This window comes from Pholcus phalangioides, unplaced genomic scaffold, assembly GCF_987345545.1.
Source record: "Pholcus phalangioides strain wild (caught in Gottingen) unplaced genomic scaffold, Ppha-v1.0 ptg000008l_1, whole genome shotgun sequence".
NCBI lineage: Eukaryota > Metazoa > Arthropoda > Arachnida > Araneae > Pholcidae > Pholcus > Pholcus phalangioides.
The window spans coordinates 9,068,698-9,095,172 of NW_028301601.1; the positions used below are offsets into that span (position 1 = coordinate 9,068,698).

The 26,475-nt window shown below is 38.6% G+C and overlaps 1 long non-coding RNA gene across 1 annotated transcript in view; it reads left to right on the forward strand.

Moving 5' to 3' along the window:
- Positions 1 to 26,475, forward strand: part of LOC149083618 (uncharacterized) — a 48,161-nt gene that overhangs the window by 10,468 nt on the left and 11,218 nt on the right. The window contains exon 3 of the long non-coding RNA XR_016192917.1: positions 16,100 to 17,778. This is a non-coding gene — a long non-coding RNA (uncharacterized LOC149083618). The remainder of the gene's footprint in view (positions 1 to 16,099; positions 17,779 to 26,475) is intronic.

Genomic DNA, 26,475 nt, shown 5'->3' on the forward strand with positions numbered 1-26,475 from the left:
CGGAAATGCGTGGGGGGGGGGGCAATGCCCCCCCCCCCCCAGCGTCAAAGGCGGAGTTGACTGATCTAATGTATATGAGCTGACATCGTGCTACCCCAGACTTCCAAGTCAATCTCCGCCTATGGTGGAGAGCCAATACAGAGATTTTTGGTAGCGCCCTGTATGTGTATTTATAGTGGCTACTGCTTTTTAGCTAACTTTCACTGCTAAAGCAACAAAAATCAATGCAATCCATCAAGGACCCCAATCCCCCTCGGAATGAAACCTGTCATTTTCTCCATTGGAGCCCAGGTGGCTTAAGCGAGAGTGCAAGGAGTGCAGTGTACCTGGGTGGCAGGCAGGGCCATCTTAAGTGTATTTTGCCCTCCCGGGCAGAGTGATTCTTCTGAGGCTCTGCCTAGCAAATTCTTGAAAAATTCAACTACTTATTTTTCTGAGCTCCCCCGGATGTGCCCATGCATTAAGACTGCACTGGCAGCAGGTTGTAGGAGCAGCAAGTCAGGCTTTAGTCGGACACAAATTAAAAAAAAAAATTACTTGACTGAAAAGGTACATATCACACTTTTGAGTCATACCTTGGCAACAAAGATGTGAGAGAACTAGAGTTAAACAGTGATCATTATATCAGAAACAAGAATGTCACAAGTGGGGCAAGTATGAATTTTGATACTCCCACTTGGTTATTTTTCTGGAACAGTCAAAGAAAAGCAAAGGGAAAAACTCTGCTTCTTATTTGTATGGCTCTGGAGCACCAGAAACTAATTTGAACAAATTTCATATTTAAACTTGCCTCATTATACTTTTTTACCGGCGGTGTAGTCAGAGCAGAGGATGCTGTGGGTGATAGACATTTGCTGCAAGGGCCTGATCATCCTAGAAATGGTTCAGAACTCAATTTTCTACATAAAGCTTAAGATGGACAACCCAGTTTCGAAATACTTCAGACGCTTTTATTTATGGGAAAAATAAGATGATCATAACCTCCACAAGGGCGGGGTTCCAGCCCAGAACGATTCTAGTAAATTTTTTGTTTTTCCATTCTATATAAATACGCTGTGCCCCTTTCAGACTAGAGCATTTATTTTTTGGAATTTTCTATGTTTTTATATTTTTGATATTCAAAAAATACATTTAAAAACCTTAATATCAACAAATTTTTTAAATTTTATTTTTGTAAAGAAATTCACTTCATTTAATTTTTTTTCACCAAGATGATGCAAGGTATATTCATCTGCAGATAAATCACTTTCCTGAAGCACTTTCTCCTTCAAGACATCTTGAAATCTCCCTTAAAAGCTCAAGTGCTGCTGTCTGATGAAAGGCCACAAAGTTCATATTCACCATATTTCTAACTCAAAACTCACACGAACCTTTAAGTCAGAGCTTAACTCCCTGAGGTAAAAAAATGATTCTACTGTGAGAAAATGCAACCTTTACATTGGTGACACATGTCTGAAAGGGTTACATGGGACAGCCAAAATTGCTAGCCCAAGAGCCCTGCTGCAGATTGTTGGGGAGGCATGGTAACGATGGCTCACTAATAAGAGTTATAATGTGGATAATCTGCCATAATTAAGAACAGTAAAATAATCGTGGATCTAAATGCAAGCTAGTTTCTTATAAAATGGGACATATGGTCATTGACGTTTTGTTCAGTAAACAATGGTGTGTGTGTTGCTTTGCTAAAAGGAAAACTAGGTTCATCTCAGGTTAAAGCCCAATCAAATTCTCGCCATTTTTGTGTTTAAGGGCAGCACAAGGCTTTGCTGCCAAGTGGCAAGTATGCTTGAGCCACCCTTGCTTTGGAGCCATCATACTTCTTCCCTATAAGGGCCACTGGGAAAAAAAGGTAAGCTTTGTTTTAAATATGCGACATTTTTATTTTTAAAAAATGAGTCTGTTGTTTAAACTGCGTAAAATATAAGTAATATGGCAATCAGCCTATCCCTAATTATTTACAGGATTTATGAATTTTGGCAAAATGCTTCAGATGAACGGTTAAATAGAGTAGGTCAGGGAAGTGTCTTTGGCAGTATTTTTTTCATTTTCTATCGATAAACTCTTATCAGGGTATCGATGGGATTGTTAGAAAATTCGCAGATGATGCAAAGCTAATGGCGGTAGTTTTGAATCAAAGCGATAGGGAGTTGTTCCAGACCCACTTAAACAGAATTGGAACATGGACAAATGAATGGAATATGATGTTCAGCCATGACAAGTGCATGGTTCCTCATTTTGGTTTGAATAACCCACGTTTCTCTTAAGAGTTGAATAGTATTACTATCCTGGATGCAACTAGGGTGACCGATTTAGGAATTCTCATTGGCTTAGGTTTTCTGAACATTGTTCAGTGGTGGTCAAAAAGGTGAATAGAATGATCGGTTTTATTTTTAAAAGGGTGTCCTTGCATTCTCCTAAAGTCATTCTTCAGATTTTCTGAGGCTTATAGCATACTCCAGTCCAGGAGGAACTAAGGTTTCTGAGACCAATACTTACAAAGGGACATAGACTTTGTTGAAGGAGTGCAGAGAAGAGCCACGTGCATCCTTGTTGGTACACGGGGCTTAAGTTATGAAGATAGACATTTTTTGAATGTTTACATTGGATGAATGCAGGTGTCAGGGAGATGTGATCAAAGTGTTTAAAATTTTCAATGGTATGGATAGGATGAATCATGATTTAATTTGCCATCAATCAACTGCCTTTGCAAGGGTACACCAGTATTTATTGGTAAGGGACAATTGTAGGTTATGGTTCCATCGAGGAACAATGGAGCAGGCGGCTTGCAAAAGAAAAGTGTTTTTTAAGCTGAAATATATGCGATTCTGAATGCCGTTTCAAGGGCACACGCCTTATCGAAACCAGTGCTGATCCTCTCAGACAGCGCTTCGGGCCTGTTATCAATCAAAAACCCACGTTCTATGCATCATAATGTACGGGAGATTCGCCGAATTTTATGCGCCAACACGAGAATCCGATTGACCTGGGTTAAAGCCCACGCAGGCATCTTTGGCAATGAAATAGCCGACAAACTTGCCAAGGAGGCCACAAAACTTCCGTCTCAAGACGACCAACTTTGGCCAAGGAGTTTGGTTCATCGGGTGCTTAAAGAGGACGTGTTGCAGGGGTGGCAGACCAGTTGGAATACATGTGCAGCAAAGGACGCATACAAGATACAACGACGAGTTCAATGGCGTTTGAACGTATGGTCTAGATAGAAAACAATCGCTATCACCGAGCATGGCCCTTTTCCGGTGTATCTTCTGCGTTTTAAACGTTCTAGTAACAGCGTATAATTATTACATCTGCGGTTCAAATGGTTCCCTATGGCACTATATAACCACGTGTCCCCAGACGAGAGACTTCCACTTTGGCCAACTGCCAGAGTCCAGAATGCTTGCTTGGAAAATGAGAATTCTAGATAGCCCTCTGAACGTTCAACGTTTGCAGAGGTTGATTCGATTCCTGGACCGCAACCCACATCTACTCCACAATAAGACACGAGCTGTGAGATCAAGCGGACGCAATTCGCTCTCGGAGGACCCGTCTTACGAGCCAACAAGAGAGGTAACACGGTTACCTATTAAAAAGTATAATTTACGGCCAAGAAGACATGCATCGGTTGTTTCACCGACATCTAATAATCGATACAATTTACGCCCAAGAAGACAAGTGTCAACTGTTTCATCCTTTTTCTGGCGGGTGTGAATGAAATGGAGATGCCGGACATATAGACGTCAATTTATATCTTATTACAGCTTGATTGCCGAGATTGTTATATTCTAGATTGGATAAACTCACTTCCAGATTCTATCACATAGACAAAAATTATTTTTTGATTATTTATATAAGGACTATAACGATTACGGACTGATTATCTGTGGATGATGCTATATGATTACAATTTGTACGATTATTTATTCCAGATTATTTATTGTATATATGTATATCATTGTTATTTTCACATAAATTAATAAATTTCCGGATACACCCATCCCCCGGGAAAGCTTCGATATCTCTGAGATGGGAAGCGGGGTGTGTCCGGTCCTTCAATGTTCAATGTAGGTTATGGTGTCGCAGGGAATTTTTCTCTAATAGGATTGTTAATAAATGGAATAGCTTAACCCCGGAGATAATAAATTCTAACACAATTGACGATAAAAGAAATGAGATAAACATGTTAGGGTAAATCAAGAACCCATCAATACTTAGAATAAGACAACCATAAATACATTTTATGTGCATTGTATAATATTTTATCGTGTGTGTGTATTGCTTCTAGTAATTGTATTTGTAATTGTGTTGCTGTATTTTAGAAAATCTTACTTCTCCATATTTGTTATGGCATCTTTTTTTCAGCCACCTCGTTGGCATTTCGTCTTTTGTATCCCTGTATTTGTAAAGAACACTCCTTAATTTGTGATTTGTAATGTCGCTTTATTTCTTGCCCGCTTTGGAAATTTATTTTAACCAATTGTAGACATAAGTGGTGCTCTTTTGGCAATGTTATGTATTTGAAATCCAAAGGAGAAGATTTAAATTTCTGTAAGTTGAGATTTCAGAGCGAGCACTGCAAATAGTTTTGAAACACTTGTATTGAATAGAACAAATAGGCTGTAGATTTGTGTTGTAAACCCGGAGGATAATACCATAATTGACAATTGAATAAAACTATTCATGGTATATTTCTCTCGGAAATTCTGCTGTTACCTTTTGTTTAAGATAATAGAATTTATATACGATAAAATATGTAGTTTTTTAGTAATTTCCAGTGCATGAAGTTTCCATTTTAGATTGCTACTAATATAAGGTCCGAGATATTTGATATTTTGTACCAGCTGAGTTTTTTAATTTCATTCTAAATCCTTACAATTCCTGAATCAAAGAGTGAAAAAGTTTTAGCTTGAAGAATATTCTGTTCTAGAACAATATGGGAAAACAAACCGGCGTGATTCAACATTTTTGACGATTTAACATTATGTATTGAAAAGAAAAACAAAGATAGTCAAATGGGACATATACAGGGAATATAAGCTAGTGTGACTCGGAAAAGACAGCAACAACTTTGTAATTGGACAGGAGAACTGTATAAAATTTTTTTTTCTATTTTGTGACACTATTTTCACTCAAAACTGGTACAGGGTAATTTCTGAACATATGTTGAGCATTCATCATCCAATTTCAAAATTGCATATTTCTTAAAAATTAAAAACACAGAATAAGTAATATGTGAATATTACGAGGGGAAATGTGATACTAAGTACATCCAAAACAAAGAAAACATTTGACATTTAAACTATCTTTAAAAGTCAATATTGGCTAATTAAAATTGGACCAAGCATTCCAAAAAGGGTTTTTAGATAGCACGTTTACTGAAAAGAAAATTAATGCTCCAAAAAACCAGGACATATGGTCAGCCTATGTACGGATTAAGCGATAAATTTTTTGGTCAAAAGAGGGTTGCACTTCAAAAAGTTTGCACACCACTGGGTTAGATAAAGGCTGTATTAGCACTTACAGGACAACCTTTATAATCATCGTAATAATTACGATGGTTAGTAAGTTGTAATTATTACAACTGGTATTTTTTAGTCCTCGAGTCTCAATGCGAGGTTTTTTTTGCCTTATACAGTGAAACTTCCATAAGGCAGCCACCTGTATTCCCCGGCCAATTTCTTTTCGCAGCCAGTTTTTCTTGGAACAGATGACAGGCTCCATAAACATAATAGAAAAATCGGCCTTATTCCGGGCCACCTTTTGTATGCAGTAAGCAGCCACTTTATATACGAGTTTAAAAAAACAAGTTTGTGTGCTTTTTTCCCTTCCCAATGCATTCAGAACGGGTAGATCTCTTTATAAAACTTTATAATCTTTATACATCAGCATGTGAATACCTTTTCAGATCAGATTTTCTGTTCATGTATAACATTATCAGGATGGAAATATTTGTAAATAGGATGACACAGGCTAATGCTATATGGTTGCTGCTAGCTAAAAAAATGTGAGGAAATAACATGTAAAGTACTTACTAAAAAGAAAGATCTCGGATAATACAGATTAAAGAATTGACCACATGATCTGGTATTTTGAGTTCTGCATAAAATATAGTTTAATATTCAATTATGGTTATTACAAAAAAGCAGTACATGGCGCTTTCACACAGTGACAATCAGCATTCGAGATATAGGCGATCTCTATTGCCAGATTTTTTTTGCACGTGTATTCTAACTTTTCTTTCAAAGAATTTTTTGTGAGGAATTTCTGTAATACATTTAACATTCCCTCTAATTCTAGTCAACAAATATACAGTTTATCTATACAGGTAATCAAGTTTTTCAACTTTTCTAATCTGTCCTTAGGTAAAGCCTTGGTGAAGATGTCTGCTAATTGTTCATTAGTACTGATGTATTCAATGTTGGTAGTTCTGTCTTGGAACTTGTCACATATGAAGTGGAATCTTATATCAATGTGTTTTTTACACTTGTGGTACACAGGATTTTTAATTAGCTTGATAGCACTTTGATTGTCAATATTCAACGTAGCACTTTTATCACAAATTGATGACTGATTTACTTCGCATAGAAGATGGCGAAGCCATATGACTTCTTTCACAGCAGTAGATGCTGTTATATACTCTGATTCTGTGGTGGATGTTAACACTGGAGATTGCCTCATAATGCACCATGTAATAGCACCACCTGATAGCATGGAGACATAGCCAGTGGTGGATCTTCTAGTGTCTATATCTGTGGCAGAGTTTTGCCAATGCTTGGCGTTAAAAGTGACTACGCAGATTACGTGCACCAAGCCACCGAAAGAAGAAAAAATAGTTTGCGTGTCAGTGTAAATAACATGTTTTTTCGTGTGTGTGAATTTTTGTAAATAAATTAATGTGGTGATTGTTGACAAATAGTCTTATAATCAGAGTGGAGTCAGATGTGTGTTATTTAATTAACCAGATCAACTTACCAAACGTGGTGATGCGGTGTGGAATGACGCAAGAACATTAATTGGCACATGGCTGAATAAAGGTAGGCCGGATTCGTATGTTCACTTTCTCGTGTGTCCTCTGGGGTGTTAAAAGTGCAATTCCGTTCGCATTGGTATTGAAGTTTACACGCTGATAATGCCGGATCCGAAACCTGGAAATTCAGGAAATGAGAAAGTTGAATCACAATGTGGTCGTGTGTCTGTCAAAGTACTAAATTTTTGGCCAAACAATGTGAAACTATTTTTTGTTCAATTAGAGTCCAGTTTCAGGGTGTCTGGGATTACTGTTGAGCAGACAAAATTTGACATTAGTTGCTTCGTTAGACCCTGAAACACTGTCACATGTTACTGACATAGTTTGTGACCCCCGTCAGATCAGCCTTATTCTCAGCTAAAAACCTGTTTGCTTTCAGAATTTGAAATTTCTCACACAAAAAAAATTCAAACATTACTTGAGGATGTTGAGTTAGGGGATCGCTCACCCTCAATGTTAAGGCAAATGAGATCTCAGCGAAGGTCACGTTGATAATTTTTTGAAAAACTTATGGTTGCGTAGATTGCCGATCACAGTGCAAACCGTCCTGGCCATTAGTTCCGAAAATTTGGACAAATTGGCACATATGGCAGATAAAATTTGCGAATGCACTGCTGTCTCGGTTGCTTCTGTAAATGCCTCTCATTTGACTGCTGGTAAAAGTGATGAAAGTGCAACACTAGTTGATCTCAAACATCAGGTAAATGAATTAACTCTCAAATTCTCTACTTGTTTTGTTGAGTCACTGTCGATCAAACAACAATCGAGGTCTATCGCTCTAATTCTAGAAATTGTAATGCAGTAAAAAAAGAAAATTGGCGTTGTTGGTACCATTTTCGATTTGGAGAAAAGGCAACCAAGTGCATTTCGCCCTGTTCCTATGGGTCAAAAAAACTAGTCAAACCATCAGAAGTAGCTGCGGCTTCTGGGAATTTGGTTTTTAGTCGCAGGCTGTATGTGAAAGATCACTTAAATAAGTCTGAATATTTGGTAGATACTGGTAGTGATTCATGTTATCCCAGATCATTTATGAGTAAAGAAACTGCTGTTAGCACATTTAATCTCTATGCTGCGAATAGGACATGTATAAAAACATGTGGTGTCAAATTGCTCACTTTAGATTTAGGATTACGCCGTACATTGCAGTGGCCATTTATCGTTGCTGATGTCAGCAAACCCATTATAGGAGCTGATTTTTTACAGCATTTTGGTTTGCTTGTTGACATTGAAAAACGAAACTTAATTGACCCCTTGACAAATCTTGTCTCATGGTCGTGCTGGTTAATGTGACATTCAGGCAGTAAAAACAGTTTCGGACAAATCTGGGTATGCTGATCTTTTGCTCAAGTATAAAGAGATCGCGCAGTTAAATACTGCACCTCAAAATACTGTAAAGCATAACACGTTACATTTTATACCTACCGTAGGCCCTCCTGTTTCAGCCAAAGCATGCAGATTAAATCCTGCGCAGTTGAATATAGCCAAGCGAGAATTCAATTATATGCTAGATAAGGGTATTTGCAGGCCTTCAAAAAGTAATTGGGCCAGCCCTTTCATTCAACTCGCAAGGGTAAAAGGCTTACATCCCTGGAGGGACAGAGTCTGGGCCGTGACTGGTTTGTCAGAGCCCTTTACACATGGTTCCCAAGGGTTCGTCTGACTGCCGACCCACGGGTGACAACAGAGCTCTGAACCGCATTACTGTACCAGATAAGTATCCTGTACCACACATTCACGATTTCTCGCATATGCTCAATGGAAAGTGCATATTTTCTAAAATTGATTTGGTTTGCGCCTACCACCAAATTCCAGTTAATCCACCTGATATACCCAAGACCGCCATCATAACATCATTTGGGTTATTTGAATTTCCATTTCTAAATTTTGGCCTCTGTTCAGCAGCACAAACTTTCCAAAGATTTATCAATGAGGTTATGCATGGTTTGGACTATTTTTTCATACATTGATGATATTTTGGTTGCTAGTGAAAATCCGGAGCAGCATTTGGGAAAAATTTTTAAACGTTTTTTGGAATATGGTATTGTCATTAATGAATCAAAATGTGAATTTGGCAAAGAGCGAATTGAATTTTTAGGTCACACAATCAATCAAAATGGTTGTCCTACTAAAGAAAAAGTTGATGAAATCTTGAATTTTCCCAAACCTAGTGATATTAGCCAACTTAGACAATTTTTGGGGATGATAAATTTCTATCACCGTTTCATTCCAGACAGTGCGGTCATTCTTGCACCCTTAAATAAGTTACTGGTTGGGGCAAAAAAGAATGACAAGTGGAAAATCGAATGGAATTCGGACTTAGACACAGCTTTCGAAAAAGCAAAAAATTCCATATCTGAGGTAACTTTATTGTACCATCCTTCAGCAAATGCTAAAATGGCTTTGGTCACTGATTGCAGTGGTTTTGTGATGGGTGCTGTATTACATGAAGTAACACCTGATGGTCCAAAACCTCTTGGTTATTTTTCAAAAAAGCTGTCACCTGCACAATGCAATTATTCAGCTTATGATAGGGAATTGTTTGCTGCATATGCAGCAATTCAGTATTTTAGGTATTTGTTAGAGGCTAGGCCCTTTACTTCATTTGTGGACCATAAACCCCTCATATTTGCATTCTAGCAAAAACAGGATAAATGCTCACCTCGTAGGCTTAGGCAGCTTGACTTCATTTCAGTTTACCACAGATATTCAGTATTTACCAGGTAAAAGTAATATTGTAGCGGATAGTTTATCCCGCATTTGTGAAATCCAATTCTCCTCATTAGCAGACATGCAGTTATGGAGCAAAATGCAATCTGAAGATGAGGAAATGAAAAATATCCTAGATGGTAATATTGATTGTAGTGTAGAATTAATGAAACTGAGGATGCCGCTTCCGATATTCATCTCTATTGTGATAGTTCTACTGGGGAAAATAGATTTCATGTCCCTCAAACCTTAAGTCATGCACCTGTTCCAAAACTTTTTTTCTTATCTCATGCTGGCATCAATGCCACTAAACAATTCATCAATAGCCGTTATTTTTGGCCTAATCAAAACAAAGACATAACTGTTTGGTGTAGAGCATGTGTGCTATGTCAGAAAACCAAGGTGTATAAGCATACAAAGTCTCCTTTAGCAAAATGTTTAGTCCCCGATGAACGTTTTTCACATGTTCATATAGACTTGATAGGACCACTTCCCCCATGTCATGGTTTCCGTTACTGTCTAACGATGGTAGATAGATTCACGAGATGGCCCGAGGTAGTGCCACTATCTGATATGACGGCTGAAAGTGTCGCCAGAGCATTGGTACATGGGTGGATTGCACGATTTAATACACCTCAGAGGGCAACATGTGACAAGGGTGGGCAATTTGAATCTGGTCTTTTTCAGGCTCTTTCCCGAATGCTTGGCATCCAAATTGCAAGAACCGCTGCATATACTCCACAATGCAATGGTGGAAAGGTTCCATAGGCCACTCAAGCAAGCATTGATGTGTCATATGCTAAAACAAGTCCTGGAAGGCCTCGACTCAGACTGGTATGAAGCTCTCTCATTGGTTCTTCTTGGGTTAAGGTCAGCATATAGGAGTGACCTTGATGCCTCAACAGCCCAGCTGACTTATGGTTCCTCACTTCGTCTTCCTGGTCAGCTGTGCGATGATCAGCCATTGTCTAACCCTCCCGATTGCAGAGGATCATCAGCTTTCTGAATCCTGTGCGACATGGACTTCTGAAGATCTGTCTTGAAGGAGCTCACCACCTGCACTCATGTCTTCATCCGCCGTGGTCCCTTCAAGAAGTCTCTCCAGTGCCCGTACGAAGGTCCATTACGTGTTGTGCGTTGATTGACCAAGGACTTCGTGGTGGAAGTAAATGACGAAGAAAAAGTTGTCAACATCGACAGATTAAAGCCGGCATTTTTGCTGTTGAATGAAGCCGTTCAGGGTGACTCGTCACGTTCCAGTGACAAGAACAAAACTTACATCTCCCGATACTCTCACAAATGAAGTGTGAGACTGGCGGGGGAGTAAATAGCACCACCTGATATCATGGAGACATAGCCAGTGGTGGATCTTCTAGTGTCTATATCTGTGGCGGAGTTTTACCAACGCTTGGCGTTAAAAGTGACTACGCAGATTACGCGCGCCAAGCCACCGAAAGAAGATAAAATATACAGTTGTTGCGTGTCAGTGTAAATAATGTTTTTTCGTGTGTGAATTTTTGTAAATAAATTAATGTGGTGGTTGTTGACAAGTAGTCTTATAATCAGAGTGGAGTCAGATGTGCGTTATTAAATTAACCAGATCGACTTACCAAATATCATCAGCGAAATCAGCATCTGAATAGCTAATAAGAGAGGGATTTACCGGTTCAGGTATATAAAGAATAACATGAAATACCTGAAGGCAACCATGCATCATGATTCTCTTCATGGAATTCCAATGTATTCGGCTATAGCTATCTATAGCTATTTTGTAAACGACTAACCAGATTAACAGCGTACATAATGTCTGGTCTGGTGGTGACAAAGAAACATGACAGACCCTATTGCTTCTCGATAAGTTATGTCTTTATCTTTTAATGTTGCGTCTGGTTCGGATGATAAAATGACATTGGGATCAGCTGGGACGCTAATTGGCTTACAATCTAGAAGATTGAATTTCTTTAACACTTTTCTGATGTAAGCCTGTGAATGGATAAAAATAGAACCATCTTCATTTTGTTTGATTTCAATCCCAACAAAACATCCTCATTGACATATAGTAGCTTCAAAGTTTTAATTTAGGTCTTCCATTATGTTTCTCAAAATTTCTGTTTCATCACATAATAGAAGAATATCGGCGTACAAAATGAAAACTTTTTCCCCTTCAAAAACACCATGGAATGCACAAGGGTCAGCCACTTTGCTGGAAACCAAAGTTTAGTAAGAAATCAGGAAAACTTTCTGATCCAACACGTAGAAGACTGTTTCAATCCATACATGGATTTTCTTAGCTCGCACACAAAATTTTCCTTGATAGACAGCCCCAGTTCTTAGCATGTATATCTTTTCATCGATATCACCATTTAAGAATGCTGTTTTTATATCACACTGCAAGATTTTCAATCTCCTTTGAGCAGTAATTGCAAGGATGATTCTTTGTGTCATGCGTTGATATTGGTGAGAACGTTTCATTGAAGTCAACTCCCTCCACTTGTGAGAACCCCTTCGCACATAGACAAGTTTTGTAACGTTCAATCTTTCCATTGGTCTAGTATTTTATGTTAAACACCCACTTTTTGATCCAGTGACATTCTTTTCTTCAGGATATCCCACCAGCTGCTAAGTATTGTTTTTCTGAAGTGACTGAAGTTTTTCACAATTGTTTCTTTCCATTCTTCAGATTGATGAGAATCCATGACGGCTTCATGTCTTTGAGATTTCTATTTCAGCAACATTGACATCGTATCCTCTAGGAGTTCTTAAACTTCCTCTGGGTCAGAGATCATATAATGGAATTTCTTCATCTGTTGAATCCTGTAATGACTGTGATAAACTGTGTTGCCTTCACCTGTCACCAGGTCTGTTTCATCTTCTACACCGGTGGCGTTGTCTTCAGATTCAGGGCTTTTGAAGCAGACTGTTTCCCTTTGGGGAATGACAGTTGGATAAGAACTTTAGTTGAATGTGATATTTTTTGACACTTTACCATTCTTGACACTGGATCAGAGTCTGTAATTTGTCGAGTTTTCTCCATAACCAACAAGAACTGTCTTTTTATTCTTTGGTGACAGCTTCTTACATAGCCAATCAGGTACATGCATATAAGTTTCTGAACCAAGGGTTCTCAGGTGTTTGAGCGATATGTTTTTCAGTCCAAAGCTCATATGGAGTAGATCCAGGTGTTTGACTATTGGGAGCACGGTTAAGGATGTAAACTGCTGTTTACTGCCTCAGCCCACAAAAATAGCAGTTTCTTGCTATAAAGCATTGATCAAGCACTGTCCATTATAGTTCTCACATTGCTCTCGACTCTCCCATTTTGCTCTGGTGTGTAAGGTGCAGTCGTCTCAAGCTTGATGCCCTTGGTGTTGAGAAAATCGTTCAAGGTGTGGTTTATGTGCTGTTGTCCACTCTGAGTGCCTTGACTCAGTATTTGGTCTCACAAACCTTTTTGAAGTACTCAAATGTATCATGTTTGTGTTTCACAAAAACAACTGAGGCAGTCTTTCAAAGTTACAAAGTAATTAGCGTTGTTGACATTGGACCACACAGATCACTATGGATCAGTTTGCCAGGGTTCCTGGCTTTGTATGTTCTACGACTGAAAGGTAGTCTGTGCTGTTTGCCATACTGACAACCTTCACAAAAAAATTTGTCTCAATTTGCAAAATCAGTTTTCTCAATGGCGTCCTTGTCACTCAATTCTCTCTCAATGCCTTGAGATTAACATGGCCAATTCTCTTGTGCCACAACCTGAGGCCATCTGTATCGGCCTCATTAACCGCAAGGGTGGTCTCGACATTTTGAACAGCATCTGGTGCAGGTTATTTGATGTACGCACTGCAATGCCAACAATATCATCACGATTGTAAATTTTGGCTCAATTCTCATCTTTAATTATTTTCATTCCTTTGCTTATAATAGTCCCTTCAGAGAATAAGTTCTTCTTTAAGCCCAGCACATACAGTACGTTGGTCATCAAGCCTTCAATCCATGCACTGTTGACATATTTCAAAATCTTTACCTCACCCTTTCCCTCGATGGGGAGTTTGGTATTGTTGCCAAGGCGAACTTTGTCACCACAATCCAACTGTTGGAAGTTACACAAAATTTTTTATGGTCGAAGGTCATGTGTGCAGATGATCCACTATCAAGGATCCATTGATCTCCAGTGCAGTGGCCTGACTGGCAACTCAGCGTTAAAGGCATATTTGGCTGCGTCACTGTTGGTAACTTGGGTTTTTATATTCCCTATATCTTTTGGCTTGACAATCTCTAGCAAAGTGACCTTTCTTTTGACAGAAATAACATGTAATGTTGGATCGGTTGACTTTGGGGTGGTTTGGCTTTGAATGGCTTGCTGAAAAATTTGGCTTATGATTCACGAAGAATGCAGACTCGTTTTGTCCGTTCTTAGATAACTCAGTTTCTTCATCAATGAGCCCAGCTGTTAAATTGGCCATATTTTGCTTGCTTTTGTCCATTGATAGCCATGCTTGCCAAAAGTTCTAATATTTTGCCGGAAGAGTTCCTAGGATTATTGTTATCTGTGTAGCATCACTGATGCTTTCACCAGAGTTCTTTATTAGATTGGCAAGGTTCTCGACTTTAGCAAAGTGCTGCACTACAGTATCGCTTGGATGCATTTTTATTTGGTGGGATTTGTCCAACATCTTGTTGAAATCAGATTTCTGCTGGAACACTGAGTAACTTCTTTAGCAACTCTGCAGAACTGGTGCAGCTTTCGACGAGCATGATTTATTTCATGCCCATTGCTGCAGTGATGGTAAACATTGCCACTACATCATTCCTTTCCCATTTTTCAAGATCGGTTTTGACGTCATGCTTGGCTTTGGTTCCGCTCGTAACCTATTTCAAACCTCCACTGTGAATAATTGTTGCCATTGAATTTACTCGTGGTGGAAACATCCACTCTGGCCATTGTGCTTTAATAGTGTGAACTTTAGGCTTAACTGCCGGCATGTTACTACCGCGACTATTATAGCAACAATTGCAAAAAAAGTTTTAGAAGTCTGGGCTTGTCCTGGGTCCCATGACCTATGATATTCTTTACTAGTACACTTAGTTTAATGTTTAATTATAGTTATTGTAATAATGCAATACACTCCCCTCTCACATACAGTGACAATCGGCATTTGAGATGGGCAATCTCCAATGCCAATTTTTTTTGCACATGTATTCTAACTTTTCTGACAAGGAAGAATTTTTCGTGAAAAACTTTAATAATACATTTACTGAACCAAGAAAAATATTTTTATAGAGGAATTATTGTTATATCGAGAAGTAACATTATCATCATGTGCCATCAGATCTATACTGCTATTGTCATCTGTTCTTAGTATCGCCAAAAAAATGCTTTTTAAGTATTTATTCACTGCAGAATATTTTAGTTGATTAGCTTATAAAACAAATTCAATTAGATTTATTGCCTCTTTAAAAGGGTTTATCACATTTCACTTTGGTGTATCACACAAAGTAGTGATGCTGAACACTTTCGGTGATTAGGTGATGCTTAATACCGATAATATTAGAAGTCCTCCGAAAAACTGAAATATGTGAAATGAGTAAAAATGTGTGTGGAAGGATATATATTTCAAGCAAAAAATTATAAATGCAACGGTTTCAAAATCCCTATAATATTGTTGTCTAAGGGTTTATTATAGTCAAGTATATAGTTGTATTGAGAGAAGTTTTACATTACAGACTATAGGTTATTCCAGACAAGATTTGAAAAAATACTGTTCTAGAGGTATTTCCCATTATATTGATGTGTTTCATTATACATGTATGTTTTTTGACATTGTAAATAAATTGAGTATACAATTTTTTTGTGACATTAAAAACCATTATTTTGACACACTCCCTGAAATGTGTTTTTATTTCATACCTCTATTTGGTGGTCACCTCCATGGCCGACCACTTTTTTGGGTAATGCACAAGTAGTCTTAATAATTTCACTATATTTGTTGTTATAATACACGTAGTTATCTACACTTTTTATCTTTTGTCTGGTAAACAATTCCTTTACTTTTCATAACAATAGTGAACAAATAAAAATCGTATAGAAATCAAAGTACCGTATATCTTAATATGCGGATTATGTTCTGAAATTGAAGGCAAATACTACTTTTAACTTCTACATTTGGTAAAACTTACGAGGCCTAAGGAAAATCCAGTATACATTGCATATCCAGAAAAAAAGTCTGCATATAGAAACAGCACTGAATAATAGAGCTTAAGGCTTATTAATTTCAAGAGAAATTATTTCAAATTCTTTTTGAAACAACTGAGATGTGACTGCATGTATTTGGTTATATATATTTTCTGTAATATATATTTTATTTTCAGGTTTTTCAAATCCGCAAACCAGCTGTGAATTGTCATCCAACAGATACAAATACAACGCCACAACAGGCAAACTGCCCAACGAGGTGGCTGACTTAAGAACATCATGGATCCCCGAGCCATTTTTTGGAGGCCCTACCTACTACTGCTACACCACAGAAATATCTCATTACAATTATGTATGTGCTATATACTGATTTTATGATCTTGTGTTATCATGTCTTGTGTTTTATTGTGAAAGGATTAGATGTGTGCATGGTCTGTTTTATGATTTGTGTTGTTTTTTTTTTGTACAGGTGTGAAAGGGATGAATTCATGTGTTGTCCTTGTCTTGTAATTTGTGTTTTTTGTGTTGTATGAAAAGGATGGATGCATGTGTTGTCTTTGTCTTGTGATTTGTGATGTCTTGTGTTATGAAAGTTGTATGAAAGGGATGGATGCGTGTGTTGTCTTTGTCTTGTGATTTGTGTTTTTTGTGTTGTGATGTCTTGTGTTGTATGAAAGGGATGAATGCGTGTGTTGTCTTTGTCTTGTGATTTGTGTTGTGATGTCTTGTGTTGTATGAAAGGGATGAATGCGTGTGTTGTCTTTGTCTTGTGATTTGTGTTGTGATGTCTTGTGTTGTATGAAAGGGATGGATGCGTGTGTTGTCTTTGTCTTGTGATTTGTGTTGTGATGTCTTGTGTTGTATGAAAGGGATGGATGCGTGTGTTGTCTTTGTCTTGTGATTTGTGTTGTGATGTCTTGTGTTGTATGAAAGGGATGGATGCGTGTGTTGTCTTTGTCTTGTGATTTGTGTTGTGATGTCTTGTGTTGTATGAAAGGGATGGATGCATGTGTTGTCTTTGTCTTGTAATTTGTGTTTTTTGTGTTGTATGAAAGGGATGGATGCATGTGTTGTCTTTGTCTTGTGATTTGTGTTGTGATGTCTTGTGTTGTATGAAAGGGATGAATGCGTGTGTTGTCTTTGTCTTGTGATTTGTGTTGTGATGTCTTGTGTTGTATGAAAGGGATGGATGCGTGTGTTGTCTTTGTCTTGTGATTTGTGTTTTTTGTGTTGTGATGTCTTGTGTTGTATGAAAGGGATGGATGCATGTGTTGTCTTGTGATTTGTGTTTTTTGTGTTGTGATGTCTTGTGTTGTATGAAAGGGATGGATGCATGTGTTGTCTTGTGATTTGTGTTTTTTGTGTTGTGATGTCTTGTGTTGTATGAAAGGGATGGATGCGTGTGTTGTCTTTGTCTTGTGATTTGTGTTTTTTGTGTTGTGATGTCTTGTGTTGTATGAAAGGGATGGATGCGTGTGTTGTCTATGTCTTGTGATTTGTGTTTTTTGTGTTGTGATGTCTTGTGTTGTATGAAAGGGATGGATGCGTGTGTTGTCCTTGTCTTGTGATTTTGTGTTTTTTGTGTTGTGTGGTCTATTGTTGTATGAAGGGGGATGGATAAAAGCTTTCTTTTTATCTTTGTTTTTTGTTGGCTACATGTCTCACATTGTTTATTTTTTCTTTCCATTTGTCAAATACCATTGAGTTGCTGGTGAAAAATTTTGGTATGGAAGTTCTCATCTGTCATTCATGAGAGTTGAAGATATTTGATGATCACAAAAGGAAGCATATCAGTTTAATTTCATCACTGTGGTTCTACAAGTTTCTCAATCATTAGGATTTCTGCTGTGTCTGGGTAAGTGTCTGTGGAAGCAAATACCATTCGATTTTTGAATGACATTGTTCAATCTTTTTTTTCTTCTCTGGCTCTTTGTAGTTTTAAATTGTCTTGGAATTCTGTGGTTTTAGTTACGAGTAGATCCCGGATTATATGTGGGTGCATATTTTGGCCTTTTTTAGCATTAATGCAAATAAATCTATAAAATTTAATAAAATGTATAAAATTAATAAAATTTTCAGAATAAGTGCATATTTTTGAAAGTTTATTGAAGTTCAATTAGTTTTTTTAAATAATTTTTCAAAATAATATTGCTCATAATATTTCCTTAACATCAGTTTCTTTCCCCACAGGTCAGATTAAAAGGATTATTTGCAAAATGTTGAAAAAATCTCTATTAATTCGTTAAATGTCTCTGTGGGGGAGAGAGGACAATGTTATGAAAATGTGAGAAATATTATTTTGAAAAATTTATATAAAAAGTGAACTTTAATAAACCCTCAAAAATATGCACCTATTCTGAAAATTCTTTGATTTTATGCATTCATGTGCATTAATGCTAAAAAGCAGAGCTGTAACTAAAAATTTTGCTGCTCAGGGCAAACACTATTTTGCCCCCCCCCCCCCAACTTTAAAATGCAACAATTTTATGGTTTTCTTTGTTTCCACCTAAAAAAATTACCACCCCACAAAATTTTACTGTCCAGGGTAGCTTCCCCGCCTCTCTAGTTCTGGCCCTGTTAAAAAAAGTCACACTTTCGACGGTATCTCTAGAAAATACCAATTTTTGTTTTTAGAAATAGTGCCAACATTTTTTTAGTTACTTGTATTTCATTTCTGAGCACCTACGACCAACTAGAAATTAAAGATGCCTAAATAAAAATGTTAGTTATTTGCATATGCAATATATACTGCGCCCGCAACAACCCTTTGTGTGTCGGTGAGTAATTCTCCTGAATAAAATAAGAAATAGTGCACTACAACTCTAACAAATAAGTCACAAAAATGAATGTCAACACACAGAGGCTTAAGTTACTTAAGGTTATTTAATATATATTTTTTTAAATTCATATTTTCATTGTTTCACAAGATTTAGACACAAAAAAATATTTCCATCTTCAAAAGTGTTTCAACTATAAGTAAAAATCAAAACATAAACAAAATTTCAGTCTTTCTCAAAACCATACATATTCATAAGAAAAACACAACAAAAAAATATACATATATATTTCTGACCCCCTTTTATTTTTCTTATTGGTATTAACGCAACATATTTGGGTGCTTAAAGCTATCGATTTGCCTGACCTCTCGAAATACAAAATTGAAAAAGGAAAACTCTACTCACAATCTCCCATGCTGGTTACATCATCTTAGTATCTTTGAAAAGTAGATTTCTGAAGGGACAGACAATTCATGACAGTTCATTTATTTGAACCTATTATAGTCACCAAAACCTTCCTCGACGACGGCAGACTGCTTGGCCACCAGTCACTTGACTTGAAAGATTAATGTCCTCTGTACCATCCTTGGACTGGACTGTAAGAGACTGCTGCTGGGCTTCATCTTTTTGGCATGACTGTTGGTTGCTCCTGGGTTCCTCCATACAGTACGAAGGTGACAGGTAAACCTTCTTCCTGGTTCACTACCGCTCGGGGCAGTGTGGACATCACTGACGACTTAATAGGCTCAGCATCTTTATAGGCTCTGCATACTGGCTTGTAGTTTTTTTCTAAAAATCCTTCTCACGTTACGATTTTTGGCAGTTCAGAACTAATAGGGGTTTAAGTGACTTGGGACTATAAGTTTCGTGGGGGGGAACTTTTATTTGCGAGGGACCTGCACTTTACCCTCGCAACTGATCCCGATGAACTGCACGCCTACAAAGTTTTCCAGTGATAATATGAAAATTGAGTGATGGGCAGGGCTTGAGAAAGCGCACCCTCTACCTCTAATTCGTCGCGCAAACTGCGTCATCTAAAATTTGATCCAATTATATCACAAGGGGCCAACCAAAAAACGAAACCAAAAGAAAAACACCACGTGGTCGATTTGAATAAAATGAAAGGGCTACAACAAAGATTTTAACGACAACAATAATTTTCAATATAAGATTTCCCGATTGAACACATCAAAATCAAAAAACATTAACATGATTGTGTGGGGAAAAAAATTAGCTTTCCAACGATACCCGACATCATATACACTACTGGCCACCGTAAATGCAACACCCTGAAGGAAGCATGCAAATAATATGAAATTTACAACATGCATTAGCGGAGGTGAGATATGCAAATGATTAGAATTTCAGCGCAGACGCACATCACGCGCGCCTGTGGCGCCACTTCAAAGCGTTATTTAAGGCTTGGAGATTTCGACGATTTGAAGTACGGCAATTGTGTTTTTCTTGTGGTTTTTTCAAAAAAACGATCAATTATGCCTCGTAGAAAACAGCGATCATCTTTTGATCAAGTATCCGAGTTCGACAGAGGAAGGATAGTGGCCTACCGAGATTGTGGATTATCTTTCAGGGAAATCGGTAGTCGTGTTGGACGAAACCAAACAACTGTAATGCGGATATGTGATCGTTGGATGCAGGAGGGTACGACGGACCGACGTGTTCGATCGCATCTGCAACGTCCCTTATGGGAGTTGCTTGCCCGGTTCGAAATATCCAGCAATAAAGTGGCAAACGACAAGTGGAAAATGATTAGAAACAAACTTTCGCATGAAATATTATTATTTATTCAATTATATGGGTTAGTTAATTTTAACAATGGATTAGTATATCTTGGAGCCCTCTATTTGACGTTAGCAGTAAAGATACTGGCTCACCAATTGATGATCAACAACAGTCAACCTGTGCAGCGATCGGACATCCGATGTTGTTAGCTTTTCCGTAAATACCAGAGGAGTTTTCTCAGTTGAGAACCGGAACACCTTGATCAGTTCCTGGGGGCCTCTCGGTTGAGGGCCGGACCACCTTGCTCAGCTCCGGGGGGCCTCTTGGTTGAGGGCCGAACCACCTTGATCAGCTCCAGGGGGCCTCTCGGTTGAGGGCCGAACCACCTTGATCAGCTCCGGGGGCCTCTCGGTTGAGGGCCGAACCACCTTGATCAGCTCCGGGGGCCTCTCGGTTGAGGGCCGGACCACCTCGATCAGCAATGAAGAACTTTGACTGTGAAGATTGTTTTATATTTTGATTCCGGACCTGCCGGAAAACGGATTCAAATAATGTAGATTATTGCATTTTAACAATTCAGCCTAAGGCCAATAGATACGGTAGTAAGACGGTGAACCGTCCTACTAGAGGGCTTCAGTTGAACAGAACAAGATTAGACGAACGCAATGTGAGAGACAAAGAGGGAGGAATTTATACTCCCCTTTTACAAGAAGTTTGGGACCACATGTCCTCGCATGGCCTTTTCGCCTCAACAAAATTATCGAATTTGCATATTCATGCGTCACTATTATAAACATTACAATTTAATTACATTGGAATCTGGCAACATGACATAATCCGGAGAGCTGATCAGACTCTCCCGATTATGTAAACATTACTAACATAACAATATGAAATGAATTGTTCCGACGGAGGTCTGCAGCCCCCCGCCGAAAATAAGTGAGTACAACACTATTTTCGTATCCGCACAACGAGACTTGCAACAACTCCCCCGGGAAGTTCTTCGATAAAAATAATTTAAACTGGGCTAAGCCTCGCCCAACTATACATATATTGGATCAAACCCCTCCACGAAAATAGCGGCATCGTCGTCATGAGGGGAATTAATTTATGTGGGACATCAGTAGCCCGACCTCTGGCCCGTTCTCGTTCGACAGCCGAAAGACCCCACCCGCCGACTGCCGAACTAATCGAACACTCTGGCCCTTACCGGTTCGCCAGTGGGTCCTCGGGTGGTTTCCGGTAACTGAGAGGTCCCTGGGGTCTAAAATAAGAAGGAATTTCCCACATAACGACAAGACCACCATTAACGTAGAGGGATCGGATCCCGATACGTTACATTCCCCCTCACCACGGAAGAATTTTTCCCAAAAAAAAAAAATTCTATAGGTTAAAAAAAGTTAATTTACAGAAATACTTGCAAAAACTATGTTAACATATCACCTGGTATATTAAACTTCCCACTAAAGGAAAAGTTATCGACAGCCAAATCAGTATCCCGATTTTGTAAGTATCGCGAAATTTCAACACTGCTTCTGAATTTTGTCCCTTCGGGAGAGTAATAATAGACGTCAATACGAGGTTCTTTTTTCCTCTTAACGAGAACCCTTTGCCACCCTCTCTGAATCGGAACCAAAAACTTAGAGTAACCTACGGAAGATTTAATGAAATTCGTTTTCACCATCTTAGGAGTGGTGTCCTCCTCGGGATTTTGCCGGTTAAAGGACGTACTAGAGTTAGTGCAATTAGCACTATTTAAGGGCGTTTGTGAAACATGATGTCGACTCGGATTACTGGAAGTGTGTTGTACAAGGACCTCTCTACTCTCAGGTGACTGCGGGACAGGCTCAAGAACGATTTGGTCACTACTAACGAATTTTTTCAAGTCACAAGCATTGACTTTATAGACATTATCATTGGATAAATCCACTATCAGGTAGACAATAGGTGAAATTTTTTCCAGGACTCTACACGGGCCGTCCCATCGTGGTTTCAACTTCGCCATAACATTGCCTTGCGCACTAGAACGGAAATGCGTTCTCCTTAATACCAAATCATCCTGATTAAAGGTGTGCAATAATCTTTTTTTGTCATAATATCTTTTTTGTCTCCTTTGTTGTTTTTTGACATTTTCCTTAACTTGCTTAAGTAAGTTTTCGGGCAAACTCACCCTTTCCCAAACCGGTATGTCCATAGCCCAGTCAAATGGTAAAACTAATTCTCTACCAAGAAACAATTTAGCTGGCGACTGACCCGTAGTTTCCGAGGGAACCGACCTAATAGCAAGACCAAAAAAGGTTAAATTTTTGTCCCAGTCTTTATGTTTATCACCAACATAACAGGAGATCATCTGTTTAATTGTCTTATTAAATCTCTCGGTAAGGTTTGATTGAGGATGATAGGGGGTTGTGAACCTTTGCTTGACCTGGAGAACTTTACAAGTTTCCCTCATAAGGTTTGATATAAAACAAGAACCATTATCGGAAACTAATCTTTTTGGAAAGCCATATCTCATACAGTACTCATGAACAAACTTTTTAGCAACTGCACTTGTCGTAATTCGTCTTAGTGGAAATAACTCTACCCACTTTGTGAAATAATCGACGACGACTAACAGATGCACGTTCCCTCTGGAAGAAACGGGAAAGGGACCCATGGTGTCAATCCCAACCATTTCTCCTGGATGATCAACAGAGGTTGACACCATGCCTCCCCATCGCCTCGTATTGTCGAATTTGCATGTTTGGCATTTTTTACAGGACAGGACAAATTTTTTTATATCTTTACGCATACCGGGCCAGAACGCGCGTTGTCGGCATCGCTGAAGAGTTTTATTGACTCCCATGTGACCTGAAATGGGATGCATGTGCATTTCAGTCAAAAATTTCTCTCTACATGGTGGAGGAATTACTAGCAATTTTTTATTCCTGAATCTAAAAAACAATTTTTGATTTTCGAAAAGGTAATACTTTTCAATTTTTTCATCAATTTTTTGTCTTCCGACAGATTTATCATTAAAATACTGTATAATATCTTGGTAATTTTTTTTCTGTTGAACAATTAACTCAGGTAAATCCAAAAACGAGAACAAATATAATTTATTATCAATTTTTTCCTCGAAATCAGTTTCAGTGGTGACAACAGCGGGCATTCTGGACAGGGCATCAGGGGCCTGCATGGTCGAACCTTTTCTATATTCAAACTTTAAAGGATATTCCTGTAGTAATTGAGCCCATCGGCTTAACCTCCCCTTCAATTGTTTAGCCTCAAAATACCAGGCGACTGCCCTGTGATCCGTTACTATAGTAACAGGTTCTCCTGAAAACCAGGCTCGAAATTTATTACACGCCCATATAACAGCGAGTCCCTCCTGTTCTGTTACCGAATAATTTTTTTCTGCTGAATTCAAGGTACGACTGGCATAGGCTAACGGCTTTTCCCCGTCAGGCTCAACTTGCTGCAAAATGGCTCCAAGCCCAATTCCTGAGGCATCTGTGTAAATTTTTAAGGCACAATCTTTTTTTCTTGTGGTTAGAACGGGGGCACAAGACAAGAGATGTTTCAATTTTTCGAACGCCTGTTGGTGTATTTTGTCCCATTTGAACCTTTGCCCTTTTTTTGTCAGGCCGTAAAGGGGGTTAGCGACATCACCAAAATGGGGAACAAATTGCCGGTACCACCCGCAGAGTCCCAGAAAACGTTGCACCTGTTTTACTGTTTTAGGCCTAGAAAAACTCAAAATGGCGTCGGTTTGGTCCTGTTTTACGTGCCATCCTTCTTTGGTCAAACAGAGACCTAGATATTCCAAATTTTTTTTATAGAGATTACATTTGTCTGGCTTAAGAGTTAAGCCTGCTTTTTCCAAACACGAAAATACTGTTTTCAAGTTTTGTAAATGTTCCTCAAAATTCGAACTGTAAACGACAATGTCATCCAAATAAAAATCGGCACACTTACCGACTAAGTGGCCCAGGATTGTAGTCATCATGCGTTGGAACGTGGCCGGGGCATTGTTGAGTCCAAAGGGCATTACCTTAAATCGGTACATTCCAGAATCGGTTATGAATGCCGTTTTGTCCCGATCCTCTAGCCGCACTGGAACTTGCCAATACCCTGAGGCCAGATCGAACGTAGAGACGAATCGTGCGTCACCCACTCGTTGTAGAATTTGATCGATGAAAGGCAAAGGGTACCGATCGGGTGCCGTATTTTTATTCACCTTTTTATAGTCGACGACAAATCGCCAATCACCAGTTTTCTTTTTGATTAAAAAACACGGGGAAGCCCAGTTTGTGGAGGCAGGCTCAATGACGTCATCACAGAGCATCTGTTGCACCTGCTCTTCTACTAATTGTTTTTTCCATCGCGGAAGAGAAAAAGGGGATCGAAAAACCGGTTTTCCGTCAGTCACGATCTTATGCTCAGCAACGTGAGTTCTACCGGGAGTGTTTCTGAACAAATTCGGAAATTGTTTTAACAATTCAAACAACCTTTTTTTCTGATCGGAATCAAATTCCGATTTACTTACTAAATTTTGCATTTTTACCTGATCGACATCTCCTTTATACGACAACAATCCTCCTTTAAGTTCAAAGTTTTTGAAGTCAACTATAATTTCAGTTTTACTCAAAATATCACTGCCGATCAAGATCCCAAATGGGACCCTGGCGAGCACTATCAGATCTGTGTGCACGACACTGTTTCGTATCTCCACTTGGGCCCGAAGAATCCCCACAGGCTGACAGTACTCACCGGATGCCAACTGAAATCTATCACCGTGATAGGGTCTAACTTGATTAGTGGGTGAACCAACCTGCCGAGCCAGATCGAAACTGATCGCTGAACAATCGGCACCGGTATCAATTTTTGCTGTCAAAATCTTGTTGTTAACTCTCACAACTGGATTAAGAAAACTAAATTTTTTACTAGGGGTCTTTTTACCCATGGATACACTACCCCTTCTCATGTATCCCAGGTCTAGTTTCCCTGATTCCCATTTGATTTACAATTTTTTACAATATGGCCGATTTGACCACAACCAAAACAGGTAACTTGTCGAAAAAATTTATTTGTCCTAAAAGGCCGTCTTGAAGGTTGTACTACATTTTGTGTAGGTCCCACACAATTTTTTCTAACTTCAGGTTGAAATTTCTCAACACAATTTTCACAAGATTCAAAATTTTTATGAGATTCAATTTGAACATTTTCACGCGTTGCAAGAAATTGATCTAACATTACAAATAATTGTTGCAAAGAATTAGGCTTCCTAACTTCCAAAAATGTTCTCACATTATAGGGTAATTGTGACATTATAAGTTCAATTTTGTCTGACTCCGGAACGGTTAAATCGAACGACTGAAAAAGATCTAACTTATGTAATACGAAATCAAGGTACGAGCCCGTCGAAAACTTTTCAGAGAATAAAGCACGAGCTAATTCAACCCTGGTATGATACCTTGAAAAGGTTTGTAATAACAAGCCCTTGAAACTTTCCCACGATTTATGGGGGCCCCATTTTTCCCATTCGTGCCTGCCTATCGTTTGCCACCAGGCCTGAGCACGACCTTCAAACGTGCTTACAACTAACTCGATCTTATTAGGAACACTGTAAAGATTAAAATACGATTCACATTTTAATAAAAAGCTTCTAACGTCTTCTCCACTACCTGAAAATATAAGACTACCAACACTGCGTTGGGTCAATGGAACCAAAGCATTTGCGGGATTTAAAGGTAATGCCGGGGGAAGTATTACATGCGTCTCGTTATAAGGATTTGACATTGTTGGATAAGTAAAGTTCATTTGTGAACCATTATTCGATTGTGAACCACTTGGTTCCGGTTCAATTTGTACACGAACATCATCACCTAAATTTCTAGGCGTACTATGATTATTAGAATTCATCTCTAAAATCAATGTTAAATATCAAAAAAAATTTTTTTTAGCGAAAGTACTTTCCACCCGCGGTTTGCCACACTTACTGAGAACCGGTCGAGCCCCCAAAATTGCAACGTCCCTTATGGGAGTTGCTTGCC